This window comes from Lepidochelys kempii, chromosome 8 (assembly GCF_965140265.1).
Source record: "Lepidochelys kempii isolate rLepKem1 chromosome 8, rLepKem1.hap2, whole genome shotgun sequence".
Classification (NCBI taxonomy): domain Eukaryota; kingdom Metazoa; phylum Chordata; order Testudines; family Cheloniidae; genus Lepidochelys; species Lepidochelys kempii.
In genome coordinates this window covers 34,872,804-34,898,280 of record NC_133263.1, presented here as the reverse complement: position 1 = coordinate 34,898,280, position 25,477 = coordinate 34,872,804, and the positions used below count along the sequence as shown (strand labels likewise).

Sequence of the window (25,477 nt, the reverse complement as noted above, 5' to 3'; positions counted from 1 at the left end):
TGAGGAAGCGTTTTTCTAAGTCAGCCATAAAAATGTTGGCATGCTCTGGGACCATGTGGATATCCATAACAGTGCCGCTGATCTGAAGGTATACATTGTCCCCAAATGTGAAATAGTTATGGGTGAGGACAAAGTCACAAAGTTCAGCCACCAGGTTTGCCATGATGTTATCGGGGATACTGTTCCTGACTGCGTGTAGTCCATCTTTGTGTGGAATGTTAGTGTAGAGGGCTTCTACATTCATAGTGGCTGGGATGGTGTTTTCAGGAAGATCACCAATGGATTGTAGTTTCCTCAGGAAGTCAGTGGTGTCTCGAAGATAGCTGGGAGTGCTGGTGGTGTTGGGCCTGAGGAGGGAGTCTACATAGCCAGACAGTCCTGCTGTCAGGATGCCAGTGCCTGAGATGATGGGTCATTACACAAAGTAAAACTATTTCCCCATGTTTATTCCCCCTCGCCCCCCACGCCATCTGCCCACTGTTCCTCAGATATTCTTGTCAACTGCTGGAAATGGCCTACCTTGATTATCACTACAAAAGGTCTGTGTGTATCGTTACCCCCACCCCCCACGGCTTTCCTGCTGGTAATAGCTCACCTTAAGTGATCACTCTGGTTACAGTGTGTATGGTAACACCCATTGTTCCATATTCGCTGTGTATATAAATCTCCCCACTGTATTTTCCACTGAATGCATCCGATGAAGTGAGCTGTAGCTCACAAAAGCTTATGCTCAAATAAATTTGTTAGTCTCTAAGGTGCCACAAGTACTCCCTTTTTAAAAGATAAAACTGATTCCCTAAAAGACTCCTGTTAGATAATGTGTCAAGCAAGGGGGATTCTGAGTGCTCCCAGCTCTGCAGGAAGCTACACACAGTGAAGGCTAAGAAGCAGAGAAGGAAGTGCAAGATCAGCTCCTGCATTCTGCTGCCTTGCACAGAGGGAAAACTAACACTGAGAAGAAGCAGTGACTGCAGGCCTTCCAGAGAAGTGACCTTCCCAATATACCTCTCAGAGTCTGAGATGGCCAGGTCTCTGCAGAATCCACAGAGCAGGTTGCCCCTAAAAGCTCCTAGCTAGCCCAGCAGCTTCAGCAAGGCAGCTTCATCCTTCGTTGCTAATGTTTGTCCTCCTTAATGCAGCAGCTGGCAGCTTCATTCCCCTGGGAAGGGAACAGCAAGTGACAGATTGCTGCACTGTGGGAGCCAGCAGAGACTGCTTTCAAGGGGTTAAGTGACTCCAACTCCATGTCCTCCAGCAACATCGGGGCAGCTTATCAATTCAGTGACACTTATGTCTCTGTTTTCTCCTCATTTCCACTCTACTAAGGTACTAACCTGCCTACCTCTCGCATTAGAAAGGCAATTGGGTTTTGTACCCTGGAATTGGAGAAGTCTGATCCATTCCTCTACCACAATGGTTCTCAAACTAGGGCTGCCGCTTGTTCAGGGAAAGCCCCTGGTGGGCCGGGCCAGTTTGTTTACCTGCCGTGTCTGCAGGTTTGGCCGATTGTGGCTCCCACTGGCCGCGGTTTGCCTCTCCAGGCCAATGTGGGCTGCGGGAAGCGGCGCAGGCCGAGGGATGTGCTGGCCGCCCTTCCTGCAGCCCCCATTGGTCTGGAGCCGCGAATTGCGGCCACTGGGTTGCCCTAGTTTGAGAACCACTGCTCTACCAAGACCCTACAGAGCTTTGTATATTGTGAGGCAAAATGCTCAGACTTTCTTGCCCTCTTGAGGCCAGCTTCTTATTGTGTCTTCTTCATGAGACTCTTCTCCTCTGGGTGTGGAGGAGCTATTCCTCCCTCCCCCTGCTCTCAACCTCCAACATGAAGGGAACTCAAAAACCCAAAAGGGGACACAATCCCAGGACCGAAGAAACCAAGTCTAAAATTTAAGTAGATCTCCTTGACTTTGATACTCCTGAGGTTCTTTCTGACAAAAGAATGTTCTATTAAGTGCTTCAGACTCCTCCCATAAATCCAAGTGGAGGATGAAAAACACTCAAAATCAAGCTCAGGTTCATCCCTCAGTTTGTCCCTTTTGGAATCAGAGACTACCAAGCCTCTGAACAGAGCACTTATCATTAGGATGAGACAATCACAGAGACCAACTGCTGTGGGTAGTGTCTCTGTGTTCTTTACTTTCAGCCTGTTTTGGGTCCTCCTCTTTGCTCCAGTGCCTGGATTGGCTGGGATGCAGAGATTTTCCGAACCGTCAGAGTGAAATTAACGAGACTACTCATGTTCAGAACCCTGTAATGGCAGTCACTCTTCTGCTACTTTGGGTAGCTCTGAGCAGGAACAGAAATTCTGGCACTGTCTGTCTGCAGACTCAAAAATTATTCTGCATCTGGTGATGCTTGGAAAGTTTTCATTGTATGTAGGCTAGAAACTTACACTTTTTAAAATGAAAATTTAAAAATTTCTTCAGATTTTAGGCATTGCCCTCCCCTGTCATGCACCAGGGAAAGCTTCCCATTCATTGACAGGTGGAAAGCAGATATTGTCAAGCCTGTACTAGATTTTTTTTTTTTTATGGGGCCCTGTGATAAATGAAGGGGGGGAGGGTGGCTCCCTTTTTATGGCACCCAGCCAGCCAGTTAGCTATAAAATTCCTCTTAGCAGCTGTTCTCTACTTGCTTTACCTGTAAAGGGTTAACAAGTCCACAAGTAAAAGGAAAGAAGTGGGCACCTGACCATAAGAGGCAATGGGAGGGCTAGAACTTTTTAAAACAGAGGAAAAAACTTCAGATCATACCTAGAATTACTTATTTGGAACTCCCAAATGTGTAAGTAGATTAGGAATGTTTAGAAAGACCGTGATTAGGTTTATTTCTGTTTTATTTCTTGCCTCGTGGACTCCTCTGTGCTAACCCCAGATGCCTTTGTTTTGCTTGTAACCTTTAAGCTGAACCTCAAGAGATCTATCTTGATGTTTAATTTTTGTAATTTTTTTCTTTTAAGATTGAGCAAAAAGCCTAAATTCCAAATGTATTTCCTTTCTTTTTGTTTTTAATAAATTTTACCTTTTTTTAAGAGCAGGATTGGATTTTTGTGTGCCTAAGAGCTTTGTGCATATGGTGTTTAATTAGCTGGTGGCAACTCCTGATTTCCTTTCCTTTTTTTTTTTTTCCCCTCAGCTCTTCCCTGGGGTGCGGTGGTGGGGGTGAAAGGCCTTGTGGGTATCCCACAGGAAGGAATTCCCAACTGTTCCTTCCTGGATTCTCAGAAGGTGTTTTTTTGTTGTTTGGGTTTTTTTTTTACACTTGGGTGGTGGCAGCATCTGCCCATCCAAGGTCACTCCCAGCACTGGTAGCCATTCCCCTCACAGAGGTGGTGGGTTTTTTTGTATGTTTTTTTCTCAGTGCTGGTGCCGTGACTACACAGCCACGTTAAAATTCTGCCACAGCAGCGCTTTAGTGTTGCTAGTGAAGACATGCCCTTAGACACTTAGGCTTTATCTTGAGCACAGACAAACCTGGTTTCATATCCTCACACCCATGCATAAAGAAATTCCTACAGGCAGCAGAACTGTTGGATGGTTTTCTGTCATGGAATCTGTGCTCCATATTAACATCTCTAGTAGCTTCACCATTTGAATCCCCATTTGTTTCCTCACCATGACAGTCACCTTTCACATAAGGATTTCATCTGCCATCAGGTTTTGAGAATGAGAAGCTCTTTCTATAGATTATCAATGCTGTATGTTCTGCAGTGACCAGATGGTGCAGAGAACTGATACAGCTTTTCCATTAATCACAAGTCACTGCTCTAGCTTCATTTTGTCTGAAGCATCTGAAAGGAGAAAAATAGCATAGACTAGATATCCATAGTACATTAAAAAAAATCTACCTATGTGGAACTGAAACACTCAGGAAATCAAACTTCCTATTCAACCTTTATTTCTAAGCAATAAAAGGAAAAGTCTTCAATAACTAGGTGGATCAAAGCTTTTCATAGTAGAGGCTGATAAGGCATAAGGTGAGACTCCGACCTAATAAGGTTACAGCCCACACAACAAGATCAGTGGCCACCTCATGGATGGAAGGAGTGCAAGCCTTCTAAGAGATTTACCCATCAGCCTTACCTACTTTTGTTGGCCTTGGTCCACGCCTTTTCAGTTAATGCAAAGTAGACTTAGAACTTTTCTGAGAAGAATGCTGCGGTCTATGGTGCCTTAATGATTGTTTCAGTAACTTTCTAAAATAAACATAATGAGCTGTGTTGTAATGACAGTTGTAACTAAAGGGACATTGCACAGATCACATTTCTAATTTTTGTTACCTACTGTTGTTACAAGTAACACCTATAATTGAGAGAGATTAGAAATATTTTTCTTTTGCATGTTGTTTACTTTGTGCATTTGTCAGTATGTTGTGTACAGTCAATTTCCCTGTTTCTTGTCTCATGTTGTTTTAATTATGGTAGTGCCTAGGGCCCAACCTAGGGCAGTATATAGTTAATAGTCAGTTAATCAGTTTCCTTTGTGTAGGCCTGTTACACAGCAACAAAACAGAAATGACATTTCTGTACTGTAGAACTGGTACATGAGGGAATAAAGGAGAGGGAAGAATGTTACCTCCCTTTTTTTGGTGCATGTGTCTGCCAGTACTACCCACTCATTTCATGATTCTGGAGTTGTGATTAGCGCTGTTTTATTTTGCAGTTCTAAAATTTAAAAAAGGGTTTAAAATTGTATCTTCTACTGGCTAACAGTTTTCACCTTGGTTTGTTTCAGCTTGAGAAGTACTCCTGCTTGGTGGGGAGGGCTCAGGGCTTATCTACGCTTGAAACGCCACAGTGGCACAGCTGCAGCCCTTCGGTGTAGACGCTGTCTACACTGACAGAAGGGTTCTCCCATCAGCGTAAGTAATCCACCTCCCCAAGAGGCAGTAGCTAGGTTGATCTAGTGCTGTTTACCCCCGGGGTTAGGTTGGGTTACCTGCATCACTCAGCTGTGGATTTTTTACAGCCTTGAGCAGTATAGTTGGGTCAGCCTAACTTTTTAGTGTAGACCAGGGCTTGGTCTTCAATCTCGAAATGAAAGGTATAGCTAAAAGAGTAGATATGATCAAGAAAGATATCCAGTGCTTACAGATACACACCCCTTCTTGTTCTCCAGGCTCATAACTGCCCATATATTTTTTCCTTGATTTACATAAAGTATTGGTCTCACTTGAAAGTTTGCTCATTAGTGAGATAAAAGAGTAACACCACTTTACATGTATAACACCTTTTATCCAAGGATCTCAAAGCATTTTTACAGACTCTGAGAGAAGCCTTACTGTGCTCTTATACATAAATATTTATCTCCATTCTACAGATGGAAAAACTGAGATTTGGGGTGGTGAAGTGAGTTGCCCCAGATCACACACTGAGTCAGTGGCAAAGCCTGTAATGGAACCTAGGAATCTTGGCTCCCAGTCCTCTGATCTCACCCCTGGATAACACACCTTAATACCAAACAAAACCAAGTCTTAAGAGAATGTTCATCGGGCTCCATTCTGGAAGTTTGTGGTCCATTACAGAAGTAACTTATAGTGGAGAATTTGAATTATGTCTCTTATTGTTCTTATCGCCTGCAATTCAGTATCAATAGCTATAAACAATGGCCTGCTTTTTGGTGGCATTGTATAGCTCCAACATGTGGTTAGCATAGTTCCTTTGTTGGATTCTAGCTTCTACTGAGAGTTATGCCCAGGGGTTGACTTTAAATAAGAACTGTCATCTTGGCCTCATGTACTGTAGTAGAGTGAGGGAATGCATTTTTCATAAACTTCACAGCTAACTGTTTCTCACAGATCAATAGAGCTGTTTGTAGAGGTCCTTTCTTTCCCCACTTTTGCAGGCGCTTTGAGTTGGTTCTCATGGTGACTCATGCAATTCTGTTAAAACAGTAGGAATCTTTGACTCGAGAGAGATAGCAGTTTATAAAAGAAACCTCGGTACTGATATGGTCCTGACAGTGAGGTGTTAGCTGGAAAAGACTGAAATGTAGGTGTTTAAGCATGGGTAGCAGGTAGGTTGTATTGATATTGTATATGTGAGAGCTGTGATCTTCTCTGCTTTTTATCCTGTTTGCAGCAAGGAACATTAGCCTAATAGAAGTGCTACAACACTTAGTTGAATACACATGCTAGTGGCATTTCAGGACAATGTAGATGCTAATGATTAATAAACTTTATGTAGCATTTTTCATACTAGGGCTTGTGAACCGAGCTACAGATCTACCATAGCTAGTTTGGCTGGGACCATCCTTAATTTCAGAAACTGGGAAATGTCAGTGTGCTGGCTCCATACCTTCCTAATCCCAGTCAATGTCCTGTTTCCTGGCACCAAACTTGCCTAACCACATTGAGCATCATATGTCCTGTCTCCGTACCTGCTTAATGCAGACCCTCTAATTCTGTCCCCACTGTGACACTGTACCCCATATTCTTCACAGTGATGATATGACGTGATTATGGCATAATTATGATGGATTTTACATAAGACAGGTCATGTAAGGTGTCATTGGAAAAGTTATGATTTGCTGAATATGATTATCCTATTTGTATGCGTGTATCATTTTTGTATTTAAAGTTAGGAATATTGACTATGAATCTGTATTTTAAATGTAGTTGAACCTGGGCAACACCCACTAGGCAAAACGCTTCTAGTCCAGATAGCTGGCTGTGAAAGGCCTGTTCAAGGTAATGGGCCATTAGGATAAACAATAGGCCTTAGGAGAACCGTATCCCCCACCTGGTAAGCCTTCCTGAGAATGTTCCAGCCTGTAAGTAATGCCTGCTATGACTCAGCAAGGTATGTAAGGGCCTGTGACCAGGCTTTTTCTGCTTCCGTCTTCACAGACAAGGTCAGCTCCCACACTGCTGTCCTGGGCAACATGGTATGGGGAGGAGGTGAGCAGTCTTCAGTGGTGAAAGAACAGGTTAAGAACTATTTAGAAAAGCTGGATATGCACAAGTCCATGGGTCCAGATCTAATGCATCTGAGGGTGCTGAGGGAATTGGCTGACGTGGTTGCAGAGCCATTGGCCATTATCTTTGAAAACTCGTAGTGATTGGGGGAGGTCCCAGATGATTGGAAAAAAGCAAATATAGTGCCCATCTTTAAAAAAGGGAAGGAGGAGAACCCAGGGAACTACAGACTGGTCAGCCTCACCTCAGCCCCTGGAAAAATCATGGAGCAGGTCCTCAAGGAAACCATTTTGAAGCACTCGGCGGAGAGGAAGGTGATCAGCAACAGTCAACATGGATTCACCAAGGGCAAGTCATGCCTGACCAAGCTGATTGCCTTCTATGATGAGATAACTGGCTCTGTGGATACGGGGAAAGTGGTGGATGTGATATATCTTGACTTTAGCAAAGTTTTAGATACGGGCTTCCATTGGTATTCTTACCAGCAAGTTAAAAAAGTATGGATTGGATGAATGGATTATAAAGTGAATAGAAAGCTGGCTAGATTGTCGGGCTCAACGGGTAGTGATTAACGGCTCGATGTCTAGTTGGCAGCCAGTATCAAGTGGAGTACTTGGGGTCAGTCCTGGGGCTGGTTTTTTTCAACATCTTTATTAATGATATGGATGATGGGATGGATTGCACCCTCAGCAAGTTTGCAGATGACACTAAGCTGGTGGATGAGTAGGGATAGGGTCCAGAGTGACCAAGACAAATTGGAGGATTGGGCCAAAAGATGAGGTTCTGATGAGATTCAACAAGGACAAGTGCAGAGTCCTGCACTTAGGACAGAAGAATCCCATGGACCGCAACAGGTTGGGGACCGGCTGGCTAAGCAGCAGTTCTGCAGAAAAGGACCTGGGGAGTGGACGAGAAGCTGGATATGAGTCAACGCTGTGCCCTTGTTGCCAAGCAGGTTAACGGCATCTTGGGCTGCATTAGTGGGAGCATTGCCAGCAGATCAAGGGAAGTGATTATTTCCCTCTATTTGGTACTAGTGAGGCCATATCTGGAGTACTGCGTCCAGTTTTGGGCCCCCCGCTACAGAAAGGATGTGGACAAACTGGAGAGAGTCCAGCAGAGGGCAACGAAAATGATTAGCGGGCTGGGGCACATGACTTGTGAGGAGAGGCTGAGGGAACTGGGCTTGTTTAGTCTGCAGAAGAGAAGAGTGAGGGGGGATTTGATAGCAGCCTTCAACTATCTGAAGGGGGCGTTCCAGAGAGGATGGAGCTTGGCTGTTCTCAGTGGTGGCAGATGACACAATGAGGAGCAATGATTTCAAGTTGCAGTGGGGAGGTCTAGGTTGGATATTAGGAAAAACTTTTTCACTAGGAGGGTGGTAAACACTGGAATGCGTTACCTAGGGAGGTGGTGGAATCTCCATCCTTAGAGGTTGACAAAGCTCTGGCTGGGATGATTTAGTTGGGTTGGTCCTGCTTTGAGCAGGGGGTTGGACTAGGTGACCTCCTGAGGTCTCTTCCAACCCTAATCTATGATTCTGTGACTCTGGACTCCATTTTGGGATGTCTATATTTTTCCACAAACTGATCTGGGAACTGGTTTTGGAACAAAGGGTTCCCGCCATATGCTAAAGCGATATAAGGCAGGGAGTGACATCTGTTGTTTTTCACTCCCCACACATGAGTACTCTTGGAAACACCAAAGGAACAAAAGTCTGAACTGGGGGAACTGTTGGACCCAGGCTAAAGGGATTTCTAGCCTGTGTAGGAAAACCTGGGGATCCCAAGGTGCAAGACAAGTGCAGCTTGTTCCTTAAGAATCTGCAAGCCTGCTTGCATCATCAGTGAGGGTGAGAGATTAGATCAAATCCTATCCTCCTAGTATGTTAAGCTTAGTTTCTGTTTTTGTTTATTTACTAGGTAATCTGCTTTGATCTGTTTGCTATCCATTGTAATCACTTAAAATCTATCTTTTGCAGCTAATAAACTTGTTTTTGCTTTATCTAAACAAGTGAGTTTGAATGAAGCGCTTGGAAATCTTAGCTCAAGGGGAAAAGGCTGTTGCATTTCCTCCCCACATTGAGGGGGAGGCAAACTGGATAATAAATTCATACTGGTTGGGGTTTTGACCAGGGCAGGACAGTATAGCTCTGGGGTCCTTGGCTGGGAAGCTGGTGGTTATTTTGGCTGTAGCCTATTGTTGATTCATGCAGTGGCTGGCCAGCTTGCATGTAACTGCAGCTAGGTGTGTTCTTACCTGTGTGAATGCTGGTGGAAGACAAGTGTAGGACCGAGAGCGGGTCTGCAGCTTGTCACAGCAGTACAGTGCGAGAGGGAGCCCAGGCTGGTGAGTTCAGAGGGTTCAGTGGTACCTCAGGACCAGGGGGAACCCTGGGGCTGGGGGAGGGAACCCATCACACCTACATCTCCAGCTTTTGAGCCAGTGGCCAAGAAGTTAAAAAGATAAATCTTTGGTCTTCCATCCAACACTGGGGTTTGGTGTCCTGGGTCTCAGGACAGCAAATGGCCAGTAACTGATTGCTTTTCCTTCTGCATTACCTTGCTGGCTGATAGCATCTCCCCCTGCTCCCCTTTTTCTGGAAGGAATTTATAGTTAAGGTTATAGGATTAGCTACACCCAGAAATAGTGCTGACTAGCCATGTCACTTGTGGTTTATCACAAAGCAGCTTGCTTTGTTGTAATCACATGGGTCTCCATGCTCCCTGCTCCAACACTGCACCCCTGTCGTTTCTGATTGAAGAGCAGGAGTGGAGAGAGGACCCAAGGCAGTGAGTGCACTGAAGCCTTGTCTACACTGCTCTGAAACACCAGTGCTAGTCTAGCACCAGTGCAAATCCACCATTGCTAGCATCTGTGGGAGTACCAGTGTAGTACCCCCCCCCCCCCCGCTATTTAGATCTTCGCGTGGGGTTAGACTTCATGTTGGTAAAAACACTTGTGCTCTGTCTATGCTAGCACTCTAACTGCTGCTCGATCCAGTGGAGCTGGACTGGTGCTACACCAGTGTTGGGGATTTCAAGAGAAGTGCCGGCATAGGGGCAGCCAGGGAGAGGAGTTAGCTGGTGTAAAAGCCAGTAATGGAAACAACATCAGCCCTTTCAGGCTGTAAGCTCTTCGGGGCAAGGAATCCATTACCATATGATTGTACAGCACCTAGCACAATGGGTGCCTGGCCTGGTTGGCCTCTAGGTGGTACTGTAATATAAATGTATAATGATGATAATCTACCCTTGCTGATGAGGCATGGTGAGAGGAATAGCCCAAGTGAGAATTTTTAGTTGTCATAAACTTTTAATAGCTTTTTATTAAATGGAGTTTATATTGCTAAGATGTAAAAGCAACTCTTTGTTTCAGGTCAAGTTACTGGAGCAAGTCATAAACTTGTATCTAGTTGAGGTCTCAGAACTATTACTCTAATTTTCTTGCTTCTTGTAAGAGATGACAGCCTGTCATAAATTCTTTAAATTTATTTCAAATATGTTGAGAGAATGTAAGCGGATGTATGAGAGCCAGCATGGATGTGACTAGATCACTACCTATTTTTAAGAAACTGCTTAGGCCTATAATGGACATTTAATGCCAAGAGCGGGTCCCATGTCAGTTTACGTGAGATGGAGGCTTGCAGGGTGGATTTGATTTAAATCAAATTGATTTAAATCATGATTTAGATCACTAGTCAGGAAGACTTGATTTAATCATGGATTTCTACATAAAAGTGCATTCTTGTTGGTTGTTATAACCTTAATACATATTCTTCACAACTCCGAGATAGATGTAGGTTTCATTTTTAGAAGGTACAGACTATATATTTAAGTGATTTATTTTGAAAACTTTTCAGATTAGTTTTACAGCTTAACCAAACAATCATTCATTTTCTGAAAATTTCATTTACCAAAGGTAATTGAAGCAGATAGTTCACCTCCCAATCACTTCATAAATATCTCCAATTCAACAGGTTAATCATTAATATTTGGAGGATTTTCTTGCCATGCTGTATTAGGAGGAGAACATCATGAAACAGACATTTAAATTGTTTTATTTAACTAAAACAACAACATTATGTATTCTAGATTTTTTTTCTTCAACAGAAAACATAATATTTTAACAAAACAAGCATATGAATTTTTGAATGTAGTTAAACATTCGAAGTAGCAGCCGTGTTAGTCTGTATCCGCAAAAAGAACAGGAGTACTTGTGGCACCATAGAGACTAACAAATTTATTAGAGTTTATGCTAAGAACTCCTGTTCTTTTAAACATTCAAGTGTTTTAAAATCAGGTTTGTTTTTGTTAAAATTGTTTTAAACTAAAATAGTTATATGAAATATTTTTTAAAAAAATGTCAGCCAGGTCAACATGAGAAACTTAAAATAAAATATTGGCTTCTGCAGCTAACTCAGTCGTGTTCACCTTCATTTTCCTGTTTGTTCAGAATCTGGAAAAGAAAAACAAGCTTTTCTGCTTTTTCAGGTCCCAAACAATTTCTCAGTTTGGAATGAATTAGTCCAAAGGAGGAAAATATTCTTTCTACGCCGGCAGAAGAAGCTACTGCTGTTCAAAGTGAGATTATCACTTCATCAGTCTCTGAATCCAAGTGCTTAAGTGACTTCCACCAGTTCACTGGTGTGACTTTTTCTTTAAAATCTCATCAGCAAACATATATTTCTTGAATGGTTCGCCCTTAGCTCCGAAGTTTATTATAGTTGGTATTATGCAGGGATGATTTCTGGATGCATTTTATGCATTTTATCAAAAAAATCCGATTGTAAACAAAAAAATTAAATTTTTTAAAAAAAAAAATCATTGATTTTTATCCACCCTGGATGCTTGTAGTAATGTCTTCAGAATTGGCCTCACACAGCTCCTATTTTTATATCTGAGGCAACATATGCCAAGGGTTGCAACAGTGGATCTTTCCAGACAATGTTCATCCTGAGTGAAAAGAAAAGGAGTACTTGTGGCACCTTAGAGACTAACCAATTTATTTGAGCATAAGCTTTCGTGAGCTACAGCTCACTTCTTCAGATGCATATCGTGGAAACTGCAGCAGGCTTTATATATACACAGAGAATATGAAACAATACCTATTCCCACCCCACTGTCCTGCTGGTAATAGCTTATCTAAAGTGATTTCCAGCACAAATCCAGGTTTTCTCACCCTCCACCCCCCCACACAAATTCACTCTCCTGCTGGTGATAGCCCATCCAAAGTGATAACTCTTTACACAATGTGCATGACAATTAAGCTGGGCTATTTCCTGCATAAATCCAGGTTCTCACATCCCCCCCACCCCCATACACACACAAACTCACTCTCCTGCTGGTAATAGCTCATCCAAACTGACCACTCTTCAAGTTAAAATCCAAGTTAAACCAGAACATCTGGGGGGGGGGGGGTAGGAAAAAACAAGAGGAAACAGGCTACCTTGCATAATGACTTAGCCACTCCAAGTCTCTATTTAAGCCTAAATTAATAGTATCCAATTTGCAAATGAATTCCAATTCAGCAGTTTCTCGCTGGAGTCTGGATTTGAAGTTTTTTTGTTTTAAGATAGCGACCTTAAGATAGCCTCCAGCTTTCACCCTGACCACACCACACGATCCATCGTCTACAGCCAAGCTCTGCGATACAACCGCATTTGCTCCAACCCCTCAGACAGAGACAAACACCTACAAGATCTCTGTCAAGCTTTCTTACAACTACAATACCCACCTGCAGAAGTAAAGAAACAGATTGATAGAGCCAGAAGAGTTCCCAGAAGTTACCTACTACAGGACAGGCCTAACAAAGAAAATAACAGAACGCCACTAGCCGTCACCTTCAGCCCCCAACTAAAACCCCTCCAACGCATTATTAAGGATCTACAACCTATCCTAAAGGATGACCCAACACTCTCACAAATCTTGGGAGACAGGCCAGTCCTTGCCTACAGACAGCCCCGCAACCTGAAGCAAATACTCACCAACAACCACATACCACACAACAGAACCACTAACCCAGGAACTTATCCTTGCAACAAAGCCCGTTGCCAACTGTGCCCACATATCTATTCAGGGGACACCATCACAGGGCCTAATAACATCAGCCACACTATCAGAGGCTCGTTCACCTGCACATCCACCAATGTGATATATGCCATCATGTGCCAGCAATGCCCCTCTGCCATGTACATTGGTCAAACTGGACAGTCTCTACGTAAAAGAATAAATGGACACAAATCAGATGTCAAGAATTATAACATTCATAAACCAGTCGGAGAACACTTCAATCTCTCTGGTCACGCGATCACAGACATGAAGGTCGCTATCTTAAAACAAAAAAACTTCAAATCCAGACTCCAGCGAGAAACTGCTGAATTGGAATTCATTTGCAAATTGGATACTATTAATTTAGGCTTAAATAGAGACTTGGAGTGGCTAAGTCATTATGCAAGGTAGCCTGTTTCCTCTTGTTTTTTCCTACCCCCCCCCCCCCCCCAGATGTTCTGGTTTAACTTGGATTTTAACTTGAAGAGTGGTCAGTTTGGATGAGCTATTACCAGCAGGAGAGTGAGTTTGTGTGTGTATGGGGGTGGGGGGGATGTGAGAACCTGGATTTATGCAGGAAATAGCCCAGCTTAATTGTCATGCACATTGTGTAAAGAGTTATCACTTTGGATGGGCTATCACCAGCAGGAGAGTGAATTTGTGTGGGGGGGTGGAGGGTGAGAAAACCTGGATTTGTGCTGGAAATCACTTTAGATAAGCTATTACCAGCAGGACAGTGGGGTGGGAATAGGTATTGTTTCATATTCTCTGTGTATATATAAAGCCTGCTGCAGTTTCCACGATATGCATCTGAAGAAGTGAGCTGTAGCTCACGAAAGCTTATGCTCAAATAAATTGGTTAGTCTCTAAGGTGCCACAAGTACTCCTTTTCTTTTTGCGAATACAGACTAACACGGCTGTTCCTCTGAAACCTGTCATCCTGAGTGAGATTTTCCATTAGTGACCTTAGGCCTGCTTGCTGCTCATTACAACAGGATTGGACCATGTAGACCGGACCCAGGGCGGATGGTCCACCTGATCGGCCCCTAGACTATTGAGATAGTGCCCAAGGTGGTGGAGTAAGGTGGAATTGCCCCTATAATGGTCAATACTATGCAGAATGGTGATGTGCTTTCTCAGTTTACCATCATCATCTGCAAGAAGTACCCCTCTTAGTTCCCCTGTGCAATCAGGCTAGGGGAAGAGAAGATGAAGACTTTGGTCACTGGCTACCAGCCTGGCCAGTCTGAAACTGCATGAGAGACCCTTGGCAACATCAGGTGGTATCACCAAGGTCCTCCACCACCTGGTTCCAGCAACTGCAGTCATATAAGTCCGAGATCACAAGACCATGAAGGCACTAGAACTCATTGTCCTGTTAAGTATCTCTCCCTCCTCCCACCTCCCCCGTCTTAATTATGGAGGGAGAGATGTCTCCTTGTTCTGTTAGAGGGAGGGGATGGGGAGGTTGCAGCCTTTTTTGGGAACAGCATGCGTAATGATTGCCTAAATCCTAATTCTGCTGTGGAATCCTTCCAGGTGCCTCCTTGGTTAAGGAAGAGTGCTATTTGAAGCTGCTAGAGTATCAGGTGTGAGCATATTCAGTGAAACTCTTCATTCTGAAATAACTTGGTAAACTTACAAGTTCTGGGCTGTGGGGAAATAAGAATAGAATATTAGTTACCATAACAATGGTGAGATTTAAGGAGGAAGTGTGGAGTAGCAATGAGGAGGAACTTCAGAAACCACTTTGATCTCTACACTTCCTTAAGAATAGCTAAGGTGATTTTACTGCTCCTGGTGATATCTTTTGCTAATGGTTAGAAACCACAAGAGGCTGCTATGTCCTTAACCAGCTGAATCAGTCTCACTGCCATGAGCAAGATCCTTTTGGGTGGGAGGGTGGGTTTAGACTGAGGCAAAACAGCTGCTTCCTTCAGTTTCCTGATGCAGGACTAATAAAAGTGGTCTTTATTGTCAGCCTCATGATCTATCTGATTACCTGCTGCAGTCATTTGATGATAATTTGAGCTATATCATTGTTAACCCATTGCTCTTTTGATTTGTTTCTTTTGTGACCTCAGTTTTACTTCTGAGGGTGTTCTGTGCCAAAAAACTTAAAATTTTGCACACAATATTTTAAAATTCTGCAAAATTCTGCCAATTTTATTTGTCAATAAATACATGTGGGGGCTCCAGCATGGCAGTGGGGAGCACAGGCCACTGACTGCACAGAGGTAGGAGATCACCCTGCACCCCCTCACCTCTGGACGTGGACTTGGTGGTAGAGTTGCACCGTACCCTGACACAGCGCAGGGGCCAAGACTGTCCCAGAAACACCCTGGGGCCCTGCCCCTCTGTGCCAAGCAGACTAGATGTAGGCAGGCAGACTCAGCCCAGCAGGATGCAAGTAGGGAGGGGCTTAGTATAGGGAGATCCAGGTGTGGAGTGATTTGGGTGTGGGTGGCTTAGTGGGGGGACTGGGTGCAAGGGAGATCTGGATGAACAGGGGCTCATTGCAGTTTGTGGGGTTCTGGGTGCAGACACAATGGGACACAGAGGTCGAGGTGAAGGTGGTTGGGGCTCAGTGGGGGTGTGTGTGTGGGTATGGAGGACTCAGCACGTGGGGTCCAGGTGCTGGCGGTGGGGTGCAAATCCGGGTGTTGGTTTAGTAGGGTTCAGTGGGGTGCGAGTCTGGGACTGGGGGTATAGTCAGGGTGGTCCAGGTGCATGTGGGGTGGGACTCTTTGGGGTGGGGGTTTGAGTGCAGGGGGCGGCCTGGATGCAGGGGTGGGCCTTGGCAGAGGGTGGGGTCTGGGTGCAAGGGGGCTCCGGATGCAGAGGCTGATGCTTGGCAGGGTGTGGGTTTGGGTTCAGGGGGGTGAGTGAGAGAGTTCTGGGTGCAAGAAGTGAGGCTTGGTCGGGCAATCTGGGTATGAGGTGGGTCCGGATGCATGGGGGTTGCGTGGATGGGGGAGCAGCTCCCTGTACGGTGACCCTTCTCCCCACAGCTAAGGAGCTATGGGGGTGAGGGGTGCAGTGTTTCCTGCAGCTGGAGAGGTTTCTGGGGGTGGGTCTGATTCAGCCCTGGACGCTCCTTACAGGGGAAGAGGAAGTCCCATCCTCCCCAGCCCAGCTGGGACTAGTAGCTGAGCCTGGTAGCTGAGCCTGGCACAGGGTAGGAGCCCCTGGTTTGGGCATCTGCAGCCCTGCCCCTCCAATTGTTTACCACTCCGCTGGGTGCTCCGGGGACCCAAAACAACGCACCTGTACTGCTGGGGAGCAGTGCTTGACCACTTTTGCAGCTTCTCTTTGCTTCCCAGTCAGAAAGTCATTTTTCTGCAGGGAAGCAAAGACATCTGCAGGGCACATAAATTCTTCACATGCACAGTGACGCAGTATTCCCCCAAGAATACAATTTGATCATTGTATTGCACCGTCAACCTGTGGAACTCCTTGCCAGAGGATGTTGTCAAGGCCAAGACTTAACAGGATTCAAAAAAGAACAAGATAAATTTATGGAGAAAAGGTCCATCATTGGGTATTGGCAGGGATGGTGTCCCTAGTCTCCGTTTGCCAGAAGCTGGGAATGGGCGACAAGGGATTGATCGCTTGATGATTACCTGTTCTGTTCATTTCCTCTGGGGCGCTTGGCATTGGCCACTGTCAGAAGACAAGATAATAGGCTAGATGAACTTTTGGTCTGACCCCATATGGCCATTCTTATGAGTACAGATCAATAGGAGGGTCCTCAGAGTTTTGAGGATGCATCTTAAAATACTCCATCTTCAGCTGAATGGGAGGTTTCTTTAAGGTGGAACACTGAATGTGAGACGTGTAGTTTTAATGGGCTGCCCCTCGGTATTAAAGATGCGGACATAGGATACCTGCACCATTTTAGGCAGATCAGCTGCAGCCCTCTTCCTCCTTTCAAGTTTCCAAAGCAACCTGCATTAGGGCAGGATTTGGGCACCCCTGAGATGGATCCAATGAGCCGCTAGACAAGGCACAGACAGCTGCAATATAACAAGACGATAGATAGCAGTGGTTCTGCATCTCCTATTCTGTGCCTGGCTCTTCCTTGCTCAAACAACAGATCACAAATGAATAAAGCCATGTGGGTGCCCTCTGGAGAGTACTGTTTTCTGTGATTGTCTAAGGTTCTGAAGGAATTCATTAAGTAAATTAATTGACTAAATGATGTTTAAAATTAAACTGTGAGGTTGTTTGCATAAACATTGTAATCTAAATAACTAATTAGATTTTTCATGTTACTTTAAAGGCCTGGTGGTGACTGTAAGTGCTGCTGACATGTGTTTGCCAGGAGTCTCTGAAAGAGAAAACATTTACAGCAGCTTGAAGGGCCAGCATTACACTTGCAGGGGCCCAGAGCAGAAAGCTGAACCCCCACCGCATGGGACTGAAGTCCAGGTCCCTGAGCCCCGCCACCTGGGGCTGAGGCTGAAGCCTGAGCAATGTAGCTTCCTGGGGGCCCCTGTGGCATGGGGCCCCAGGGAATTCCCCTGCTTGCTACCCCCTAACGCTGGCCCTGGCTTTTATATGCAGGAAATCAGATATTATGACACAGGTGGGCTGTGGAGTTTTTATAGCATGTTGGGGGGGGCCTCAGAAAGAAAAAGGTTGAGGACCCTTGTTGTAAAAGATTTAGCACATGCATAATTTTACTCATGTGAGTTGTCAATGGGAAATGCTTATGAGAATAATAATATGCACATGCTTAAATGTTTGCAGGGTTGGTCAAGCTAAGTTTCACAGCTTCGTTGCAGTGAGTACTTCATCTGGCTTGCAGCTTGGGGACAGAAGCAGACCTGTCAGTCACTGGCTGCAGGGGAATGCCCACCATCACCCCCCGGCAGCAGGGCTTTTCTGAAGGAAATTCCAGCCTTGTATTTCCAATTTCTGACTAACAGTTTGTCTCAATAATGTGTCTTTCACATACCCAGCCATTATCGTAGGGCAGAGGTGGGCAAACTACGGCCCGTGGGCCACATCCGGCCTGAGGGACTGTCCTGCTCGGCCTCTGAGCTCCTGGCCGGGGAGGCTAGCCGCCAGCCTGTCCCCTGCTCTCCCCCCTCCCCGGCAGCCTCAGCGCAATGTGCTGCCAGCGCTCTGGCCCATCGCTCCTGCCGGGCAGTGCAGCGGCGGCATGGCGGGCTCTGGCCGGGCGGTGGGGCTTTGCTGCTCTGAGCAGCATGGTAAGGGGGGGAGAGGTTGGATAAGGGGCAACGGGTTCCAGGGGGCAGTTGGATGGGGCAGAGGTTTGGGGGGAGCAGTCAGGACAGGGAGCAGGGGGGTTTGGATAGGTGTGGGAATCCCGGGCCTGGGGTGTGAATAGGGGTCGGAGCAGTCAGGGAGCAGGGGGGATTGGGTAGGGGGGTGTGGACCTGGGGGGTGGTTAGGGGTTGGGGTCCTGGGAGGGGGTGGTCAGGGGACAAGGAGCGTTGGATGGGTTGGGAGTTCTGAGGGGGGCAGGAAGTGGGAGGGGGTGGGGGACAGACTCTTTGGGGAGGCACAGCCTTCCCTACCCGGCTCTCCATACAGTTTCGCAATGCCGATGTGGCCCTCGGGCCAAAAAGTTCACCCACCCCGTCCTAGGGCTTCACTTCTCTTTTGGGAAGATTGTTCACTCAGCTCTGTGGTGTTTTTGTGGAGGTTGGTACCCCTGCAGGCTTCAGGGAGTGAGATAGGCCAAGAAAAGCCAGAGGCAAAAGGAAAGGACTATGTCTCCTGCTCCCTCTTAATAAGTGTCTTGTTTGGGAGCTGAAGTTACCCAGTGAAATGCTAGAATATGAATGAAACCATCCATTATTTACTTCAAATCAGAGTGATATAACCCATTCCCATCAAGGGCTGTTCCCCATCCTATTTCTAGCCATAGCGAATCAGCTAGATCCATCTGAAACATTTGAACAAGTTCCTAAAGGGGACTCATCTTTCCATTCCCATTTTATCATTCTATAGAACTTTCATTTGATGGCAGCTTTCCCCCCTTCCCCTTCCAGTTCTCATCATTACCATTTGATCTGACAAGTGCGTCCAGGATAACGGTAATATTAATACTGGTGTTAAGAAAGAAGGAATTTTACTCTTGCTTCTTCCTGATAAATTTTGCTAATCAGAGCTCTTTACAGAACGTGATAGAGCTGAAACAACTATACAGAACGACATGGCTTGTAGAATATCTTGGATTCATGATAAACAGACCTATGGGTGCCAGGGTAGTCAGTCAGAAGCCTGTGTTGAGGATGAATTCCATTAGGTACAAGATCTCCTCTCAGAAGAATGTTAACAAAAGATGAAGTTGGTCATAAAGGAAAGCAAGTGGTGTCAGAGAAACAAAAATCCAGTTTTTAGTGAATCCTATTGGGAACAATGTTGCAGTTTGCCTTTCTGTCTGAAGAGGTTATGGTTCTCAGGCTTGATTAAGGTAACTTTGAGCCTTAGGTGTCTCTACCTTGCAGAGGAAGTCTGCAATTGTCAAAACCCCGTGCTCCATCCAGCACCAGATTGATTCAGAATAGATACTTGGATGAAGTGATTATCAGTCTCATGGAGCCTAGAGAGAAGTGAACAAATAGAACTTATTCTGCTGGCTGAAGCAGAGTCCATGTTTTAACTGCATTAAAGGATGAAACATTGTCTCAAATTCCTCTAGAGTCTAGGAGGATTCTAATGTCTGTGCATGAGAGTGTCAAAGCAAAAGGTCAAGTCTCTGTACTACAATGTTCTCAGCAAGGAAATGAAAGTTTTGTGCAAAAATCCCAACGTTAAAGGCTTTCTTAGGACAACTGTCCTGATTCCAGCCCTGCAGAGTTACAGCGCTCAGCCTCAGAAATGTATTCTGGTTCTTATAGCACTACCTCAATTGCACTCCTGTAGGCCCTCATACTTCCTATCCTTTAAAGTAGATATCCTAATAACAACCCTTTCCGATTAAAGGAGTTGGTGAAGATGGGAACTCTCTCTAATGAGACCAACTATTGTACTTTTTAATTCAGCCAAGTAGTCCTCACAACTGTCACAGCATTCATTCTGAAAGTAAATTCAAGAAACATTCTTCCTTCTTTCAGATATCAAAGACCAATCTGTAGGAATGCTGATCATCTCAGGTAGAGAAGTCATGTCTCTTGCATTGAGATTTGCTAGGTGGCCACGTGGCCATCAATACATAATATCACCACATTCTGTATATTGGTCATCCAAACTCTGACCAATGCCAGTTTTTGCAGAAGTATTTTGTTCATGCCTCAATGCCCAGGGGAAGACACATAATTTCCATATTTAGGATGTCTAGAAAACATGACCTATGAGGGAAGATTGAAAAAACTGGGTTTGTTTAGTCTGAAAAAGAGAAGAATGAGAGAGGACATAACAATTTTCAACTGCATAAAAGTTTGTTACAAGGAGGAGGGAGGAAAAACTGTTCTTAACCTCTGAGGATAGGACAAGAAGTAATGGGTTTAATTTGCAGCAAGGGAGGTCTAAGTTGGACATTAGGAAAACTTCCTAACTGTCAGGGCGGTTAAGTACTGGAATAAATTGGCTAAGGAGGTTGTGGACTCTCCATTAGAGATTTTTAAGAACAGTTTAGACAAACACCTGTCAGGGATAGTCTAGATACTTAGTCCTGCCATGAGTGCAGGGGACTGGACTAGATGACCTCTCGAAGTCCCTTCCAGTCCTATGATTCTATGTCCGTGTTTAAAGGGAGATCCTGCTTTTTATCCTGGAGGCCCATTGCTGTGAAAACACCATTGTAACAGATCTGTGGACCTTATCATGATGATGAACAGGAAAATATATCTCTGCTTATCCTGAAATGTCCTTCAAGTAGTAATGTTCACAGATTTGGCCTACCCTGAGTACAAATGCATCATCCAGAACAGAGATGGAAATTAACAAATTAAACCTGACTTTGGGGATGTTAGGGGAGATTAGTCCCAGGTTCTGCATTAGGAGAAATTGCTATGCCTTTTCTTCAAAGCATAGTTAACACATTCTGTAATTTAGGAAAGTAGAATGGAATGATCTTGGCTGTGGAAATTCTCAGCTGGAGGGAACTTCGGGTAGCTAAGGTGTTCCCTTGCTGCCAGTGACCGACAGGTATGGTTCTGCCCCCAAATTGCAAGCAGGATAAAGTACCTACCGTTTGTAATAGATCTGTGGACTTTATTGCACTAAGCAGAAATTTTCAGGACAGCACAGATACGTTTTCCTGGAATCTTCCTGTGTGATTATATACCACCGAATACATTAGGAGCCTGATCCTGATTGTTTGCCTTTTGGGTGCTATGGTATAAAAATAACATGAATAATTTTCAAGTAGTTTATTTAAAACATTTATTGAAAACGTTTTAAATTTTGCATTGCAATATTGTTATTGATCTGGGATCTTAAGCAGTTGATTATTTCAACAAAACGCATGTGCTTTACCTATATGGTAATCTTTTTATAGTATTCCTTTGGATGGCTTCCTTCCCCCCACCCGAAGTAAACATGTCTTTTTCAGATGCAAAGAATGCTTTGGTGAGGAGGCATCACTTCCATGTTTTCCTGAATTAGTTTAGCTTTGTTATGTTTGTCGGTCATTTCATAGGTTCATAATAGTTAAAGATAGTAAAAACTTTCTAGAATGTCAAATTAGTTTGTCTGGAATGACCGGAAAGAGACTCCCCATTAAGATGATACCATATTTGATTTTGATCATCATAGCTACATTGAAACTAGTATCTCAAGTTGACACATAGGTGACTTGTAACATTCTGAGTAATATCCATATTAGGCATTCATCTTTTAAAACCTTTACTGTTTAAGAAAACAACAACTAAAAACAAAAAACCAAAACCCAACCATATTAGGGCCCTCATCCTGTCAGAGTCTGAGTGCTCTCAAATTCCACTGAAGCCAGTGCAAGTTGAGGTGCTTCAGCAGCTTGCATGAGGCAATCAAGATCCATGTTCAAATTTCACTAAAAGTTTTATCATTCTATAATGCAGCCTTGCAAAGTTCTACCTGACAAGAGTGAGTCTTGCTGATGAGTGAGTAAAATATCATTAGTATTTTAATTATGACTAGCCATTTTGGTGAAGGGCAGTGGGATAGATTTTGTGCTTGGGCTGGTAAGCTTTCCTAACAATTTTGCAAGGCTGCTATAATCTCAGTATTACTTCCTTGATCTTTAGCTGAGAACAGGGATAGGACTATTATACTTTCTGTTATTTCTGTTGGCTGCAACATAGAGTAGAGGTGTCTGGCTAGTGGGTCTTGCTCACATGCTCAGGGTCTAGCTGATTGCCATAATTGGGGTCAGGAAGAAATTTCCCCCTGGGTCAGATTGGCAGAGATCCTGGGAGTTTTTCACCTTCCTCTGCAGCATGGGGCATGGGTCACTTGCACTAAACTAGTGTAAATGGTGGATTCTCTGTAATCTGAAGTATTTAAATCATGTTTTGAGGACTTCAGTAACTCAGCCAGAGGTTATGGGTCTATTATAGGAGTGGGTGGGTGAGGTTCTGTGGGCTGCAATGTGCAGGAGGTCAGATTATATAATCACAATGGTCCCTTCTGGCCTTTAAGTCTATGGCAAGGGCACAAGAGAAGTCAAGCACAAGACAAGGGCACAGTGGTATGTGCTCCTATAGCATGGCTGATCAAAATTCAGATAATGTTTCTTATAGAGGTATTGGAAGCACATAATACACACTGCACGTTGAGAGTTAAAACACAAAAGAATGGTGGGTACCCAGCCGCAGTAAGAATTCACGAAATATGTTCCTGTTGTTGAATTCTTTTGAATTGTGTCACTAGGCTTCTACTGGCTGCACTCACGGAGCTGTGCGGCAGTTACTGATGCACAACTAGTAACATTAGTAAAATGTCTCTGCTAATAGAGAGCATAACGGAAGCACTGTTACTGTAGCCACCAATACAGATGAGGTTTTCAGAAGCTCTTGAACAGAACTTTCTTGTAGTGGGACCTCTCAGCCGGTAATGAGCCACACCACTGAAAACATTGCATGCTATGACATGAGCACTTGCTTCTTGGGAACAAAAGTATTTCTGAGTCTGGGTGTCTGTAGCCTCTTTAGCACCTAATTTTTTATGAGAAAAGGTAGAGGATAATTTAAAACAAAGGCCCTTTCTATGTTAGGGGAATTTACATTGGTAATTACACCTGTGTAAATTTCCTTAATTTTTTATATTGGAAAACAGCAAGTTTATTATTACAAATCCTATCATCTGTTTGGAACCATATATAGATCCCCATCGTTCCATTTTCAGCTGCTACAAGATGTAAGAAACAAAGCAAATTTAACAGCTAAAACGTTTTAAAAATGCAGCAAGCTTATGAAGTCTCAAAGTCATTTTTGTGGACAGGGGAATAGTTTGTGTTGTTTTGCAAATACACACGCACACACGCTTTTAAAATTTAGTCTGAAAATGTCTTACTACATCTGAATGTGTCTGTCCTGTAACAAGGTGGCAAGATATGGATGCTTCTCTCTATGAACATATCACCTTACATTTAACATCTAACTCTTCCTGCTTAACTGTAAACTACACAAGATGTTAAATGTTTTGGGGCATGCAGCATTCTAGGCAGGCACAATCTTGTAGCCTTTAGAGAGCTGTATTGTGATTTGTCACCGGTCTTATCAGTACATTTGAGTTTTATTTTTAGTGAGCTGTAAGTTCTCTGTCACTGCTTTGGAGAACTTCTTACTTCTTATCAGATTTTCAGTTTTTCTTTTGGGGATAAATTAATTTTTCTATGTTCACTTGTGTCTTCACTTTTATAACAGAACAAAAATCTGTTTCCTGTATGGTGAACAGCAATTGCTGTTAAGAATTGTGGGAGGGGAAAAATTATATGTGGTTTTTGGTCAGCATTTGTATCTTTCAGCCCATTCCTCTGAGCCCTAGTCTACACTGGGGGGGATCGATCTAAGTTATGCAACTTCAGCTGCATGAATAATGTAGACGAAGTTGACGTACTTAGATCAACTTACCGTGGTGTCTTCACCGCGGTGAGTTGACTGCTGCCACTCTCCCGTCAACTCCGCCTGCGCCTCTTGCGGAGCTGGAGTACAGGAGTCGACAGGAGAGCTCTCAGGGGTCAACTTATAGTGTCTAGACTGGATGCGATAAACTGATTCCCGCTGAATCGATCGCTGCCCGCCGATCTGGCGGGTAGTGTAGACATGCCCTTAGAAGCAGATGGCATTGGCTGAAATCACACAATGTCTCCTGAGAAATTTAGGAATTAGGCCACAATAGTGCTGTACTCTGTGGCCCAGATGAGAAACCAGTGCAATTGGTCATAGTGAATCTCTATGGCTAAGATTTTGTCACAGATACTTTTAGTAAAAGTCACGGACAGGTCATGGGCTAAAAAGAAAAATTAACGGAAGCTGTGACCTGTCCGTGATGTTTATTAACGATATCCATGACAACATGGGGATCTGTGGGTCTCCACACCGCCTGAAGCAGGTAGCTGCACAGGGGCTAGGAGCTGCCTGTGGCAGCTGGAGGCTGCAGGGTACCCCTACCACCCGCAGCTCCGGGAACCTGCAGCAGCCGGGAGCTTGGTGGTTCCTCCACAGTGGCCAGGAGCTCGGGGGTTCCCTTGACAGCTGGGAGTTCTGGGGGCCGCCAGAGGCATCAGGGGTATCCCGCAGCTCCCCGCCCCCATGGGTGGCGGGAGACCCTGCAGCTCCCAACCACTGCAGGCTGAAGTCACAGAGGTCGCTGGAAGTAATAGATTCCATGACCTCCATGACTAAATCATAGCCTTATGTATTGCATATTACAGTGGCCTAGTTCAGAAACTGAAGCACTGGCTAAGGAACAGCATCTTCTTTGCCCTCCTTCTGAAAAACTGACTTACTGCTGTTTTATTTATTATTATTCATGTTAGGGCTGGGTTATGGGTTTCAGCAGGAATCTGTACCTTCCCCATTGACACAGCTGAACTGGCACCAAAGGTTTTCAGTCTCTTGTTTTGAGACAGTGGTGATGACCAAGGAAAGCCTTGTTCCCATACCCTACCTTGTGGTTGAAATGCCTCAGTCTTGAACTCCACTTGAGCTCCTCAGTCACTTCTTTGGAGTTGCCACAGGAAATAGAAAGACCCAAATCTGCAGTGCTAATTCAGGCAAAACTCTTGTTGACCTCTGTGGACGTTTTGCCAGAGTAAGGCTGTGGGATTTTGCTTGCAGATTATATCATGATACTTCACAGAAAGGTGCACCTTCATGTGGAGGGGTAGAATATTGGATACCTCATGTTAACAAAAACATAGCTGGGATGTGAAAAGGCCCAAAGACAGGCCCTAAATTTGCTACCAGAGCTCTTCTTCAGATCCAAGTCTATGTAGCTTGAAAGCGTGTCTCTCTTGCCAATAGAAGATTGGTCCAGTAAAAGATATTGCCTCCACCACCTTGTGTGTCTAATAAATATAATACGCAACTGCAGAATGTGGAATAGTAATG

At 44.4% G+C, this 25,477-nt stretch overlaps 1 protein-coding gene across 2 annotated transcripts in view; it reads left to right on the top strand.

Annotated features, from left to right (window-relative positions):
• Window positions 1-25,477, top strand: part of SIL1 (SIL1 nucleotide exchange factor) — a 230,001-nt gene that overhangs the window by 31,619 nt on the left and 172,905 nt on the right. The gene's annotated exons all lie outside the window — the stretch shown is intronic.